Raw genomic sequence first — 15,253 nt, 5'->3', positions numbered from 1 at the left:
GAACGGGTGGGACCTCCCTGAGGAGGGAGCCCCCTTTCCCTTGGGCTCAGCCAGACCCAGTCCATGTGAGGGTGGATATGCAGCTTGCTGGACCGGATTCTGGGTGTGGATGGATCTCATCTCACCTTTGAACATTTAGAAAGAGGTTCGTTTCCCTTCTGGTGCAGCCCCGAGGACATGCTGCTTCAAAGGTGCCCCTTTCTTCTGGATGGCTGATGGCGGGGTGGGGGGGGGGTGGGGGGGGGAGAGGCATAGGCGAAGCCCTGTGCCAGGTCGCACAGCTTGGCGCCCTAAGAGCAGGCTGGATTTCATTCTGCCATAGCATCTTGTCAAGGTGTCCTGGGTTCACAACTCTGCCGCTTCTGGGATCAGTGCCACAGTCTAATGGAGAAACAGACAAATAACAGGCAATAGAAGGTGGTGGGGGGAGGCAAACAGGTTTTAGTGTCATTCAGAGGTGGAATCAGCTGGACTTGGTGGTTGATGAAAGTCATTGATATTAATGGAATGCTCCTGAGTGCCAGGCACTGTGTGGGGTTTGACGAAGAGGAAGGAGTAATACTCACGTTCCCAGCACGAGAATCTGAAATGGGAAAAGGGGAAAAACAGACTAAAAAAGCCAGTGGAGGCAGATAATGGGTTTTGTGTGGACAAGCTAAGTGTGTAGTGAGGTTGAGACATCCAAGTAAGAGGTCCTGTAAATGACTGACATACAAATAAGAGCTCAGGTGTGCCAGCAAGGAGCTGATGAGACCTGGTGGGAGCCCTCAACGTACAGAAGGAACTGAAGCCATGGGGTGAGTGAGCTCCCCCTAGAGGGAGTGTAGAGTGAGGCGGGAAGAGGACCAAGGAAAGAGAAGTTCCAACATCACTTGCTCTGAAAAGTCTGCTAAAGAAGCCACAGAGAAGCAGGCAGACAGGCAGGGAGGAAGTGTGTGGACACGAAACCAAGACAGAATGCTTCAGGCGCACAGTGGGAATCCTAGGGTGATAAAGAACTTCGGAAGTGTCGGCTGGACTTAGCCAAAAGGAGGTTGGGAGGTCCTGCTGCAGGGATGGAGGCAGAAGGTAGACTGCAGTGGACAGAGAGTTTGGGAGTGAGGAACGTGAAGCAGTGACTGTAGGCATTCTTGGGGAAAGAATGGTGCTGTTTGTTTTAATAGGAGAGACCTAGGCAGGGTCTGGGAAGGAATCAGGGAAGGGAGGTGGAAGATAAAGGACAGAAAGTGTTATCGAGTAGGAAGCATAACATGTGGCTCAAATCCATTTGGCCGCAAGTAATGTGGTGTGAGATAGGATGGAATTACTCAAATATTCAAAAAGGCATTGGTTAGGTCAAGTAAATATCTTAGTAATAAGGAATTTATTGCAAAATAATTGTCTAACAGCAGGTAACTAATTGGAACAAACACATCTAACGATATAATTTTTAAAGTTTTCTTATCACAAAGTAATATATACTTATTTCAGAAAATACCACCAAACAAAGGCAGTTAAAGAACACCCATAATTCCACTCACCCAGCATTACTTATACTGGTATTTTTGGTTCCAGATTCTTTTCTATGCATATATCATTATTCTGCAAAAACTGGGATCATAGTATATGTATATTACTATGTATAGAACTAGTATGTTAGGGTATACATATTACTGATCTGCTACGGAACAAATCGCCTCATTCTTAGTGGACTGAAACATCAGATATTTAAAGTTAATGCTCATTATTTGTGTATTCTGTCTTGTGAACTCACCTATTGTGAAAATTAATATATAACCCCCAAATCAATATTCAAAATGCTTTTATAGTTATTTGCATATACATGCAGAGCCCCCCAAAATTTGAGTTGCCTTAAGTGCACATTCCCAGCTGAGATTGAAAAAGGTGACTGTGACTTCTTATTTCAGCTCGAATACTGTAAATAAGTATCCTTTTCTTAATCTATTTAGTGCCATGTTTTTGCATTGTTGGGCTTTTTTTTTTTTTTTTTTTTTTTTTTTTGGTGATTTTGCTGTTTAAAATGGCTCCCTCAAACACAAGAAGGCTGGACATGTCTTACAGAAAAACCATGTGGGTTAGATAAACTTTGTTCAGATATGAGGTACAGGGCTGTTGGCCATGAGTTCAATGTTAATGAATCAACAATATATATTAAATAAGGTATCCTTAAACAGAAAAGCATAAAATACATAAAACAAGGTTATGTATTGATCAGTTGAAAATGTGACCAGGGGTGGGAGATGAGGGTAAGGGGGATCAAATATATGGTGATGGAAGGAGAACTGACTCTGGGTGGTGAACACACAATGGGATTTATAGATGATGTAATACAGAATTGTACACCTGAAATCTATGTACTTTTACTAACAATTGTCACCCCAACAAATTTAAAAAAAAAAAAGAATTGAGAGATCTTTTCTTTTTTTTCTTACCAATTTAAAAAAAAAAAAAATGTGACCAGAATTTTGCAGGAATCTCTATTTCCCCTAGGAGCAATGGTTCAGTATTTGACAATTAGTGTTCTCAGTGACTTTTTAGAACATAACTGCTGTGAATAACATGAATCGACGGTATTATCTCATAATTTCGTGGGCTGGAAGATTGAGAGCAGCTTAGCTGGGTGGTTTCGGCTCAAGGGCTCTCATGAGGCTGAAGTCAAGATGTGGGCCAGGGTAGCAGTCATTTGAAGGCTCATCTGAGGCTGGAGGACCTGCTTCCCAGGTGGCTTCCTCCCAGGGCCGTAGGCAGGAGGGCTCAGCCCCTCGGCATGCAGGCCTCTCCAGAGGGCTGCTTGAGTGTCCCTGGGACATGGAAGCTAGACCCATTAGTGACAGCACAGCAAGGGGGAGGCCATAATGCTTTGTATGCTCTAGTCGTAGAAGGCTCCCCACCACCACAGTGGAGTCAATTCATCCAGCCCACACTCAAGGGAGGCGTATCAAAAAATGTTTGGACATTTTTAAATGACCACAACCAAATATCTCTAAAAAAATACACAACGGACTAATATTTTTTCCTTGTGAGGCTGCCGAGAGACATGGGAAGGAGGGAGGATTTTACTTTGTATCCTTTTTATCTTTGGAATTTTTAACAATGTAAATCTATTCATTATCTAAAAGTAAATAAATAGAATTTTAAATGACTCTAGATTATTATTATTATTATTTATTGTTTTGGTCTGGACCAAATTGTTATGCTCTTCAGATTGATTTTGGCCAAACTGGTTTCAGTCCAGCATAGTTGCTAAAATGAGACCTCTGAGAAGGCAGGAATGGTTCAAAGGGGAGCATAGAGACTGGGATTCATGTTGAGGAGATAAGTTTTGGGGTAGGGTTTGAGAGTATTCCCTTTTTATGGACAGTATTTTCTTTGTGGAGTGGGAGGTTTTGTGGAGGAGGTATGGTTTAGCTGAGCCATAAAGGAAGGGCTGCATTTGACCTGGATGGGATGAGGGTGATGGCATTCTCAGCAAGGGAACGTGTGAGCTGAGACAGACATGTGGGAACGAGGGGGACATAGCAGGACAGCTGGACGTTTGAAAGGCTAACAGATCGTAAGGCTCTGTGAGGTTTACACTTGACTGGTAATTCTTGCACAGTGCCTGGCACATAGTAAATGCTCAGTAAGTGCCAGCCCTTATTGTTAAGGGAAGCCCAGCCCTAGGGTGGTTGGTCATGGAGTTAGAAGGGGAAGAATCATGGGGAAGGCAACATTTGGTGACTAATTAATGGGAGGAGAGAGAGTGAGGGGACGGCAGTATACGTATGTGTATGGGAAGGGAACACAAAGTCTCTCAGTTTCCTGGTGACATGGGAGCTCCATAAATAAAACCAGGGCAAGCAGATGAGAAAGAGCTTTTGAGGGTAGCAAAATGCTGAGTGGGGTTTGGGATGTTGGTCTCACAGTGTGGGCAAGAAGTTGACTAAAGCTGAGAACAGAGTTCAGAACTGAAGACATACAGTGGGAGCTGCCTGAAAGCAAGTGTGGCTGAAGCTGTGGGGGGCAGGAGAGAGCTGAGTGGATCTTGCTGAATGTTTGCAGGAGGGTTGGTGGGAGGATGTGGAAAGGGGGACGAGACCATCAGAGAGGTGGAGGAACCAAGAGACCAGAGCTGCTAAAGGGAATGTTTCAAACAGAAGAGTAGGGTCAGCAGCATCGCCTGCCTCAGAGAAATCGAGGAGGATGAGTGAGGAAGGGCTGTTGATGGGCTTGAGGAGAGCAGGTTCATTGGAGGTGGGGGCCCAGGCCAAACTGCTACCATGTTTCCCCGAAAATAAGACCATCAGCTCTAATGTGTCTTTTGGAGTAAAAATTAATATAAGACACAGTATTATATTATATTATATCTGGTCTTATGTTATATTAAAATAAGACCGGGTCTTATATTAATTTTTGCTCCAAAAGATGCATTAGAGCTGATGGTCCGGCCAGGTCACATTTTTGAGGAAACACGGTACGGGCCAAGGAGGAGGGGAAGCAGGGAACAACTGATGATAGAGGTGTACATTGTTCTTTTCAGAGCTGCACCTATGAGTTACACTCATTGGTTGTCCTCAAACAATGGCTCAGAAGCACATACAGGGATGTTCATTACAACATTGTTAATTCAAACAAAATCAGAAATCCTCGATATGGAGCTAAATAAAGTATGGTACAGTTGCATATGAAACACGATGCAGCTGTAGAAAAGAAACAGACAGAACTGAGATGATATGATCTTCAAGATTCTTTAAGTGAAAAAAAAAAGACCCAAAAAAATTGTGTAAAAAGCAAGACATGTATATTACCTACCACTTGTATTTTTTAAAAAAAGATTATATGTTTTCTCTCTCTCTCGCTCTCTCTCTCTCTCTCTCTCTCTCACACACACACACACAGACACACACACACAGACACACACACACACACACACACACACACACACACACACACAATCTTTGGAAAAATACAAAGAAAAAAGTAACCGAGTTTGCCTGGGGAGCTAGAAAACTGAGAAGGAGATTTGCTCTCACTCTTTATTTTTAAGTAACTTAACGTATGACCTGGCAATCCCACTCCTAGGTATTCACCCAAGAGAAATGAAAACTTATGTTCTTACAAAAACCTGTACACCAACATATGTGTAGCAATTTTATTTATTATAGCCCCAAACTGGAAACTACCGAAATACCCATCAACCCATAACGAATAACCAAAGTATGGTACAGCCATATGACGGAATACTACTCAACAGTTAAGAGAAACAACAGGAATGAATCTCAAAGGCTGTTGCTGAGTGAAAGAAGCCAGTCTCAAAAGGCCACATACTCCAGCATTCCATTTATACAACATTTTTGGAAAAGGTAAAACTACAGGAAAGGAGAACAAATGAGTAGTTGCAAGGGGCTGGGTGGAGGAGAGGTAAATGCAAGGAAAATAAGTCAAGAGGAAGAAATTTGGGGAGAGGGGTTGATAGAACTGTTCTATATCTTGATTTTGGTGCCTCTCTGCATATGTTAAAATTCATAAAACTATATGCCAGAAAGAGTGAATTTTACTGTATTCAAATTTAAATGCTGAGGCTACTTCTCTGGTACTCCTTTGTTCCACCCTTGTGATATTTGTTTCAATGGAGACAGTTCCAAAAGAAGCGTGGCCATGTTGAAGGTTACTTTTAATACTTTTTTGTTTTTGTTTTTGTTTTTGAAAGCTATTTTAATGAGGCACAGATTCTGGGTTAACAGTTTTGTTTTCTTTATTATTTTGTTCCTTTTTTTAAATTTAATTTATTGGGGTGACAATTGTTAGTAAAATTACATAGATTTCAGGTGTACAATTCTGTATTACATCATCTATAAATCCCATTGTGTATTCACCACCCAGAGTCAGTTCTCCTACTTTTAATACTTTTTAAAACCTGCTTTCAGGTTTCTAAATAGATCCCATCATGCTCTGATATTTAGAAGATGATGAAATTGAAAGTGCTGGCCTCAGGGCCCAGTGATGGCTGAGACAGGCCTGGCTCTGGGTGTGAAGAAGGAACCCAGCTCAGGAAAAGGCTTTGGGGAGTGCGGTGCCTTAAGGATGCTTGTAGCAAGGCTGGAGAAGAGGAGGGAAGCTGACCAGAGGATGGGCGCCCTGGGGACGAGGTGACCTTGGACAGGAACAGCGTACCTGGTGGAGGGGAGGAGTGTACCCAGGTGCAGAGGAGGGAAGTGGCGGGCCACCCCCACCTTCCCAAAGGAAATTAGGTCGGCACAGAGGGTAGAGTGAGCCATTCCAGGGGTCTCTAAAGTGTGTCTGTCTCCCACCCCACCCTATGGGGTCAAGGAGAGGGTGAGCCTGGCTTGGGGCCCATGATGGCTAAGATAGGCCTGACTCTGAGGGTGTACATGGCAGCGGGGGAGGGGGAGTCAGGGGGCAGTGGCCAGGCCCCACGGCACAGTCACAAGGGAGCAGGAGTCGTGGCTTATCAGCCTCATCGGAGCTGCCACACTCCACCTCCCCTCACCCCTACCGCTCCAGCCCACTGCCCAGCCAGGGGAGAGGGTGGAAATGGGCTCTCCCAGATTTCATTCATTTCTGCAGTTAATTGACCTCTAAAGCACTTCCCACCAGCCCCCACAGCACCTCCAGAGCAAGAGCAATCAGGAGGGAAAGCAGTATAATAAAACTAGCTTATACTTAACTGACTTCCCGCACTGTTCTTAGGGCTCTGCCTGTATTAACTCATTTTAGCTTTGTAACTCCTTGCGGGAAGGAGTCAATATTATCTATGCCCATTTTACAGAAGAAGAAACTGAGATACAGGGAAGTTAAAACATCTTCCCAAGGCCACACAGCTAGTAAGGAGGACTTGGGTTTTGAACTTGGGTGGGATTTGGTTCCATCTTTAAGACTGAACAACCCCAGTGGAAGAGAGGGTCTGGGCCCTCACGTGGAGTGTTTTGGGTTCTGGTTTTCTGTGTGTCTCTCTCGGGTCTATCTGTAATGCCTTCCTGTACAGGAGCCCCCTACAGGTGGAGTGGGCGGTTGGCAATGGTTTAATTCTTGTTCGCAATGGTTCAAAGATAGACCTGTAGGCTGGCGCCTGCACGGGCAGTAACTGCAGCCAGTGCTGCCACCGCGTGATCATGCCTGTGAAGAACGTCTCTCCCTGTTCCCTCGGGGACTTGGAATGGAAAGGAATGGAGGCTTCTTCTCCAGACCAGGGATGGGTTTGTCCCTGAGGGCTTGACGGGCAAGCCCTTCCTAAGAGGGCTCCAGAGCCCCATCAATTTAGGCAGTGTTCTCCCATTAATGCTCATGAAATCTATTTAGAGGGTCACAACCAGTATATTTAAAGGGAAAGTTAGAAAACAAATGGAAAAATACTAGAGTACACGATATATACTAAATGCAAACATCATTTTGTGGAACTTCTGTTTCGACTATATGTACATATATAACACACACGCACGCACACATACAAGGATCTGCTGAAATCCTATTTCTCACTGTGACATGAGGCCAAAATGATTGAAAAATACTGATTCAGGAATCTAGACTCCTTGGAGTGAAGAATCTAGTTTCTTCAATTTATCATAACTCCTACATCCTCCTCTGTGCCATTTTAAAAAACATAGCTATTTCTCTTTTCTCTAACAATATTTCTCCCTCAATTTTTTTTAAATTATAGAAGTGGCATAAGAACACATTCTGGTTGTAAGAGTCCAGCATCTCAGGGTGCAGAGAGTGCAATGAGAACGCTCACCTTCTCCTCACTCCTCTCCCAAGCACAGAAGTCTCCCTGGGGAACCTTTTGGGGTGCTTCCTTCATAGATGGACAGGTAGATACGTACATGTGTATGTCATTTTTACTTAAACTGTATGCATCAGTGTCTGCTTTTTTTTTTTTTTTTTTACTTACAATATCTTAGAAAGCTTTTCCTGTCTGTACATGTAAATTTACCTCATTTTTTTAAAGGGCTGAGTGATATTCTGCAGTATGAATGAACCATAGTACACAGGCCTCTCCCTAGTACACAAGCTACCCCCTCCTATGAGCCCCAGCCTCCCTTTCCTAAACACCCCTCCTCCCCTTCTCTCTCTGGCACTCATCTCCCTCATTCTGGCCTGGAAATATGCCCCCCCCCCAGCCTCCTGGCTCCTCCCACCAGCCTCTGGCCTCTTAGCATTGGCCATACCCTGGCTGGCAGCAGCCACAGCATGGCATGACGGAGCCTCCAGGACTGGAAGGTGTTTGCCGAGGATGCTTAGCAACACTCTGAGTTAATTATTTAATTGGGTGAAACATCCATTAGGGAGGATTCTCACTTTCTAGACAGCCTGTGAGTAAACATGTCGAGAAGAGTGAGGTGTTGGCAAAAGCTGGCATTCACCCTGGCTCCTCCCCCACCCCCCATTCCCCATTTGGGGAAAGGGACCCCGAAGGACTCTGCCCAGATGTTTCTGCAGGCTCATCCAGGACAGGCTGGTGAGGCAGGCCTCTGAGACAGACTATGTCCATGGGGAGGGACAATGTGGCTCGGGGCCCTCAGTCCCAGCCCTGCATATCTGAGGAATGATGCTACAGGCTGGAAAACCCATTTTATCTTTGCAGCTCCTTGCGGGAAGGAGTCAATATTATCTCTGCCCATTTTACAGAAGAAGAAACTGAGATACAGGGAAGTTAAGACATCTTCTCACTGCAGAGGGGACTTAATTTGAGAACCCAGTTATGGGAGTGTTAGAAGAGCTGAAAACGGGAAAGTGAGGCAACTCCAAGATTAACAATTGCAGGAGGCTGCTACTACCCCTGGAGTTTGGCAGTCTGAGAAAGGAGATAGTGTTTACCAAGAGCTGAGGCTGCCAGGTCAGAGCTAGAACTCAGAGGGAGCCAACATCTGGGAGCTGGAGCCATTTGGGGGGAGATGCCTGGCAGAAGCTGACTGCACAGAATAGATGCCACTGGAAAGAGAGAGAGGAGAGAAATACGCTGGCCTTTTCCCTTCTCCCGTCCTTCAGCCTCCCACCAGTGCATCTTATTGGTTGAACCAGCAGGAAACCAATGGACAGAGAAGCCTGGGAAATGTAATTTGCAGGGGTCAGCTCTCTGCACACAGAGCAGAGGAAAAGCAAGGAGTGAATGGATGTGCAAACAAGTAATAACAAGCACATGCACCGAGCAGCTCAGAGGCCAGGCTGGCACTGGGTCTGCTGGTCTGAAGGGTGAGGCTTCCTTTGGCAGAGGGAGACCTGTGTTAGGTGCTGTGCTGTGGGTATGCAGGAGAAAGAGAAGGCCTGGTTTGCACCTGTGCCTGTCAAGGTTCTATTTAAAAAACCCCTTTGGGCATTTTAACCAAGGAGAGATTTAATATAGAGAGGTGCTTTCAAAATTATTGGGAGGGCCAGAATAGTACGTTCTAACCTGAATATCTAGGAATGATATCCAGAAGAATTCTGAACTGATTCCAGTGGCACTCCAACCTCTGAGACCATTCCTAAACTATGGATTTAAAACCATTGTAGCTGCAAAACAGAGATCAAGAAGCAGAATCAAGCCACTACTGACATTGTCACCACTGTCCCTGACTCTTGACACCCAGAAGCTAGAGAACAAACTATGGGAAGCTGCTATAAAACAAACAAACAAAGAAACAAACAAAAATCACGTCTATACAATCTTGCTAGCCATTAGAAACAACCAGAGGCAGAAAATGGCCTTGGCTACACGTCCACCTTCCAAACTTCATGAGTGTAACTGATTGATACAATTCTATTCACTTCCAGAACCCTAGCTGCAAGGGAGTCTGGAAATGAAGTTTTTAGTTTTCCAAACTCGCCAGCCAAAAGGAAAGTGGCATGGGAGGTTGAGGGAGCCCATCCTCAGTGTTACCCACCCCACTCATGGGAGACTCAGCTGGGTGGAGGAAACAGTGCAAGACTGTGGACCACACTGTGATGGGGCCTCCAAATAGCACAGATGTTCTGAGAGGACGGCTCGGTCTCCCAGAGCAGTGAGCTAACATGTATGCATGTTCACGAGGGCCAGCCCCCTGCACCAGCTCATTATGTCCTCCCACTTACCTCATAAGACAGGGTCTAGTATATCCCCATCTACTTACAGGGAAACTGAGGCTCAGAGAAGTGAAATAACCAGCCTAAGAGCACATAAGAGTATAGGGCAGAGCTGGGGATAGAACCAGGGATGCTTGACACCTAAGCCCTGGCTGGGTGTGAAGAGAAGGACAGAAATAGAGTAGATGGGAGGAAGGGTCAGAGGGGCTGAAGGAAAACCGTCCAGGTGAGGAGCCCAGCATAAGCAGAGGCACCGAGGGGGCTGAGCAGTGTGGTGAACATGGGCTTCAGTGAGCAGAAGGTTTGGTGGGGGGTGGGCACGTTGAGAAAGAGGGCAGAGAAGGGGTGAGGCCATGCTTGGAAGGAGACTTCCTACTACACACACCATGAGGGCACTCAATGAGCACAGAGCGAAGGGGGCTGCATCAGGGCCTGGCATCAGGGCAGGAGCCCACAGGGAAAGGGGCAGGAACTGGGAGGCAGACACCGGTGAGGGAAAGAGCAGGGCCAAGGCCAAAGGAAGAGGCAGAGGTTCAGGGGAGCAACAGAGTATAGGAGGTTTCTTCATCACCAACTAAGCATCATTTGTGGGCTGGAGAACAAGTACTACCAAGGGAAACAAGGCCGTGCTGACAGGAGCTGGGGGATCCTGCATCATTCCTCCTCCAGAAAGCCTTCTTGGATTACGTTCACTGGGTGCTCCTGGAACCAGATCCAGCTGCGTGGCACATGGCCTGTGCGGTTGCCCAAACCCTGTGCTCAGAAGAAGGCCCCGTGCTAGGTTTAATGCTCTGTCATTACCACCTTGAAATTTTCAATAATTTTTTAACAAGGGGCCCCGCCTTTTCATTTTGCACTGGGCCCCACAAAATACGAAGTTAGTACTACCTGGAATGAAGAATAATTTAAGAAGGGTTGCCGTGACTGCTAGGGGTGCAGGGGGCTCCCCATGACCTTCCGGGGTGAGTGGACTGAAAACCTTAAAGGCATTCCTCTTGTTGTTTCGGATTTCATGTGCACCTTGATTCCTGCATCTCACACACACTTGGCATATTCCTTTATAAACGTGTGTGACTTTCCCAGATCCTGTGTGCAGCCCCGCTCTAAGCTCTGAGAAGCAGGGCCTATGTTGGCTGCTTAGTGCATCGGCCTGCACCCCCTCTGACTCCACAAAGGGTCATGCACACAGTGGGTGCTCTATGAGGCTTGCTGAGCCCGCCCCAAGGGCCAGGCTGGTCCTTTTCTGCAGCCTGGGCAGGAGTAGAGGAGGGGGAGAAGGGAGGGAGACCCTGTGTGTGCCTGTGTGTGTGTGAGTGTGTGTGTGTGTGTATGTGTGTGTATGTGTGTGTGTGTGTGTGTGTGTGTGTGTGAGAGAGAGAGAGAGAGAGAGAGAGAGAGAGAGAGAGAAGTGGAGGGAGGCAGCGCATAAAACAGAAACAAATAAAGAGTTCAAATGTGAAACGATTAAAAAAAATAAATCGAAGCGAGCGAGATAAGGCAGTGGAGCCTCTGCTCCCTAGTTAACATTCATTGGATTGAATAATCAGGCTTCATTATCTCAAATTGTCTGCATATTTGCCCTCAAAATGCTAATTTACAGTTGGCTGGAAGCAGTCTCGGCCTATTTTGACTAAAATATTATTTCACTTTATTGAGCATTGTTCTTAGCTGTCGGGCATCTTGGTTTGGGAGGGAAAGGAGGGGAAGAAATAGAGGGAGAGAGGAAAACATTTTCTATCAAAGGTCTGCCCCATTGCAGTCTGATTATGGGCTCCCTGTTTTGCGTAGAAATGGCATTTCTAAGCCTCCAAGTAAAATTAGTCTTTATCATTTTCTTTTAGGGGATAGACTGTTTATCATTAATCTCAGAGAAGGAAATAGGAGAAATAATTTTTTTTTCTGTTTTACGGAAGGTGTGAACAATCTTGCTCATCGCATGCCCCTCCCTCCTGGGTGCTGAGGCAATCAGCTCCCGCCTCCTCCTCCACTTTCTCCATGACCTCCAAAGGCCCGGAATTCTCTGCCTCTTGCCCTTCGCTGTTCTCCAGGCCCCCATGACCAAAAAAATGGTCTCAGGCTATTCACATCCATTCTGGAGTTTGGCTGGAGCTTCCCGGAATCTCAGCCATGGAAGGCTAGAGACGTGAGCTCCAAATTTTATTCCAGGATTGGGTTAGAAAGACACTACCCTCCTTGGAACTCAAAGTCTATAATAGTCCTTTCAAGTCTTTGCTCACATAAGCACGGTGTTCCAGACAGCAAGATGTGGGCCCCAGGCTGGGTTTTCAGTCCCGGGACGGGCTGCACTGAGGCATCACAGTCTTCACACCCACTGCCCAGCCTCCCTTGTGAATGAGGACAGGAGCTAGTGTTAACGGTCATCTGGGTCAGCCTTTGTCCCGGCCAGTTCTGTCTGTGGTTAGAATCATGAGGAAAAGGACGCTGAAGCTGTTTTTATTTCAACCCCCTGAATCAGACGACAAAACTGAGACCAGAAAGAAGTTAGTAGTCGGAGGTTACAAATCTAGTTAGTGGGTCATTTTGGTGATTCCTGTTACTGTTTTGGGGGGCTTCTCTCCTCTCCTTTGTCAGACTTCTTTCTGAATGCCCTTTTTGGTCAGCCCTCCTTCTACTTTTTTGTTGTTTCTTCCCCATCATAGCTTTCCTATGGGTGACAAGTGAGCATTCTGTCACTCTGTAGAGCAAGAAGTTTCTGGATTGCTGGTGGCTTCCTTCTGCCCTGCCTTCACTATGAAGGCCAGCCCAGGATCCAAAGCCGGCCCCTCCCCATCCAACCAGGCTTTCCCTCTCCTCCAAAGGTTGATGAGGATGTCCCCTTCTCCTCCCCACAGAAAGCAAAAGTTGCAGGTTCCAAGGCTAAGGTCCAGGGTCATCATGTACAGTTGGGCAGGTTGTACATTGCACAAGGGTACCTGGCCAGGTGGGCGTGGGGCTGAGATCCTGTTCCTGCTTTCTTCACTGAATCCTGTGCCCTGCCCCGAAGCTGCTGATGCCCAGAAGGACACCATATGGGCTAGCCCTGGTTCTCCAGAGCTGGCTCACTTCTCTCCCACCTGCCTCAGCCACCTGAACTCAGCCTTCTCCCAGGGCTTCTCTCCTTCTGAATTGTCCTGAGCTTGAACATGTTAACCTGGATTGAGACACAGGATCTGTGTGGTGCGTGGGGCCTTGCTATTTGTATTCAACAGGATTTGAGGACTCTAGGTCCTGGCCTCTGTATGCTCATGACAGCCAGGACCTCGCCCTGCCTGGGTCTCCATGCCCCTGGTCACAGCGGTTACTGCTATCTCTCAGCTTCCTGACTTCTGCGGCAATGGCCTTCCCAGACCCCCTGTTCATGCCTCCCTAGCCAGTCCAGGGGCTTCTGGGTGGCAGCATCCTGATACAGCCTGCAGGCAGGCACTCCGGGCACCTACAGGCATGCAGAGCAGACATGGCACGCCTGCCTTCCAGCCAGCACTGCACACACTCTGCAGACACACCCCACAGACACCACGTACCCTCACCCTTCGCAACACTACAATCACAGCCATAACCCAGGAGAGGCACACACAGCTGACACCCCACACCAACCTACGCTTATATCCAACAGAATCCATACACACCGTCTGCTTATCCCACACACACACCTCCCTAGGCACACACACGTTCATACACAGTAGACGCCACACACACACACACACACCCCTAACAGATATCTCACACACCCCCACCTGACTGCCCTGCACTGTCACACTCATTGGAGTTGATAGCCATGAACCTGATATGATATGAGGAAGCTCAGAAGCCCCCACCCACCCATATCTACACACATGTACTGTATACACACATGTGTGTATTGTACACACATGTAGAGAGTATTGTAGCTTCATAATTGTCCGGATGCAATTACTAAACATAAGGAGGAGACCCCACAGCTCCCAGGATAAAGGACCCTGGTTCCAGACAGCTCTGTCACTGCCAAGACATGTGACCTGGATCACTTTCCTCAACCAGAAGTAAGGCATGAGGAGGACGTGTCCAAAGTCCTCAGGTGGACATGAGGCGCAGGCGTTCACCACACAGCATATATTGAGGGCCACCTTGGGCTGCATGACGCAGAGAAGGGCAGAGAAGGAATTCTAGGCTAAGCTTGGTCCCTACCCTCAGGGAGTTGGCATCTGGCTGGAGAGAGAAGTGAGGCTTAGTATCAGAGGATGCGAGAATAAACACACATCAATTGTGCAAATTCCTATTCAGACAGAGGCACTCAGGATTAAATGGGGTTCAAGGTAAAGCCAGCAACCTCGGGGTGGCCACTGCAGCCAGCCACGTCTAGAGGGAAGAACTCAGACTTGGGGTGAGGAGGGTGAGAGATACAGGGTCATGTATTCATTCATCAGCTGTATTTATTCAGGACCCACTGCCTACCCAGGTATTGCTTTTGGGACTGACTATGAGGGATGAGGTCCTTGCTTTGTGCAGCTTCTGTCCCTGCTGGGCGATAGTCGGTGGCAACCAAGTGAATAGTGAGAATGATGTCAAGGTGATGTTAAGCAGCAGCAAATGCACAGGTAACCGGCAGTGACTGGGCTGCCTTAGGCCAGACGAGGGCTCACTTAGGGCAATGAGGGCAGGCCTGGGGTTAGGGTGAGGCAAGGAGGCGCTCCCTCTCAGGTGCCGACCCTGCACTTGTATGACCTTGAGAGGGAGTGCCTCTTTAAATGTGCGCCCTCTGTGGCGCCTCGCTTGCCTCACCCTAGGCACCCTGGCACCAAGACCTGGGTTCCAGTTTACTATCCAGTCCTCTGAGCCTGATTTCTCTCTTACATCTGCTTTTGTGTTCCATTTCTGTAGACCTCCACTTACCCTGGCCCAGCCTCTGCCTCAGCTTTCCTCCAGGCCCAGCTTTCCTTTCCTGGAGCCTCAGGGTGTCAGAGGAGGCCCCTGCTCCCCGGACCCTCCAGGGCCACAGGACTAAGCCTTGCCCTGGAACAGAGAAGCCAAGCTTTGAACTGTGGGCCTAGACCCAGGGAGGTAGGCTCAGAAGGCCCAGGTTGTTTTCCTGGCCTGGGGTGGCTGTTCTGGGAGGGGGAAGAGGTGCATGCTGGGGGCCTAGATGGGAGGCTGGGAAGAGGGAGGGAAGAAACAGAATTCACTTCAGCTGGGAACCAGGTCTTGTCCCTGTGAAGCCATCACCCAGGCCTCGTGGGTT

The 15,253-nt window shown here is 47.4% G+C and overlaps 1 long non-coding RNA gene across 1 annotated transcript in view; it reads right to left on the bottom strand.

The window, feature by feature from the left end:
• Positions 1-231: 231 nt before the first annotated feature.
• The window catches only part of LOC141571565 (uncharacterized), a 41,567-nt gene continuing 26,545 nt past the window's right edge, over positions 232-15,253 (bottom strand). Inside the window, exon 3 of the long non-coding RNA XR_012496403.2 lies at positions 232-381. This is a non-coding gene — a long non-coding RNA (uncharacterized LOC141571565). The remainder of the gene's footprint in view (positions 382-15,253) is intronic.

This window comes from Rhinolophus sinicus, chromosome 2 (assembly GCF_057876585.1).
Source record: "Rhinolophus sinicus isolate RSI-liver-muscle chromosome 2, RSI-T2T, whole genome shotgun sequence".
Lineage (NCBI taxonomy): Eukaryota > Metazoa > Chordata > Mammalia > Chiroptera > Rhinolophidae > Rhinolophus > Rhinolophus sinicus.
This window is presented reverse-complemented; position numbering and strand designations above follow the sequence as displayed.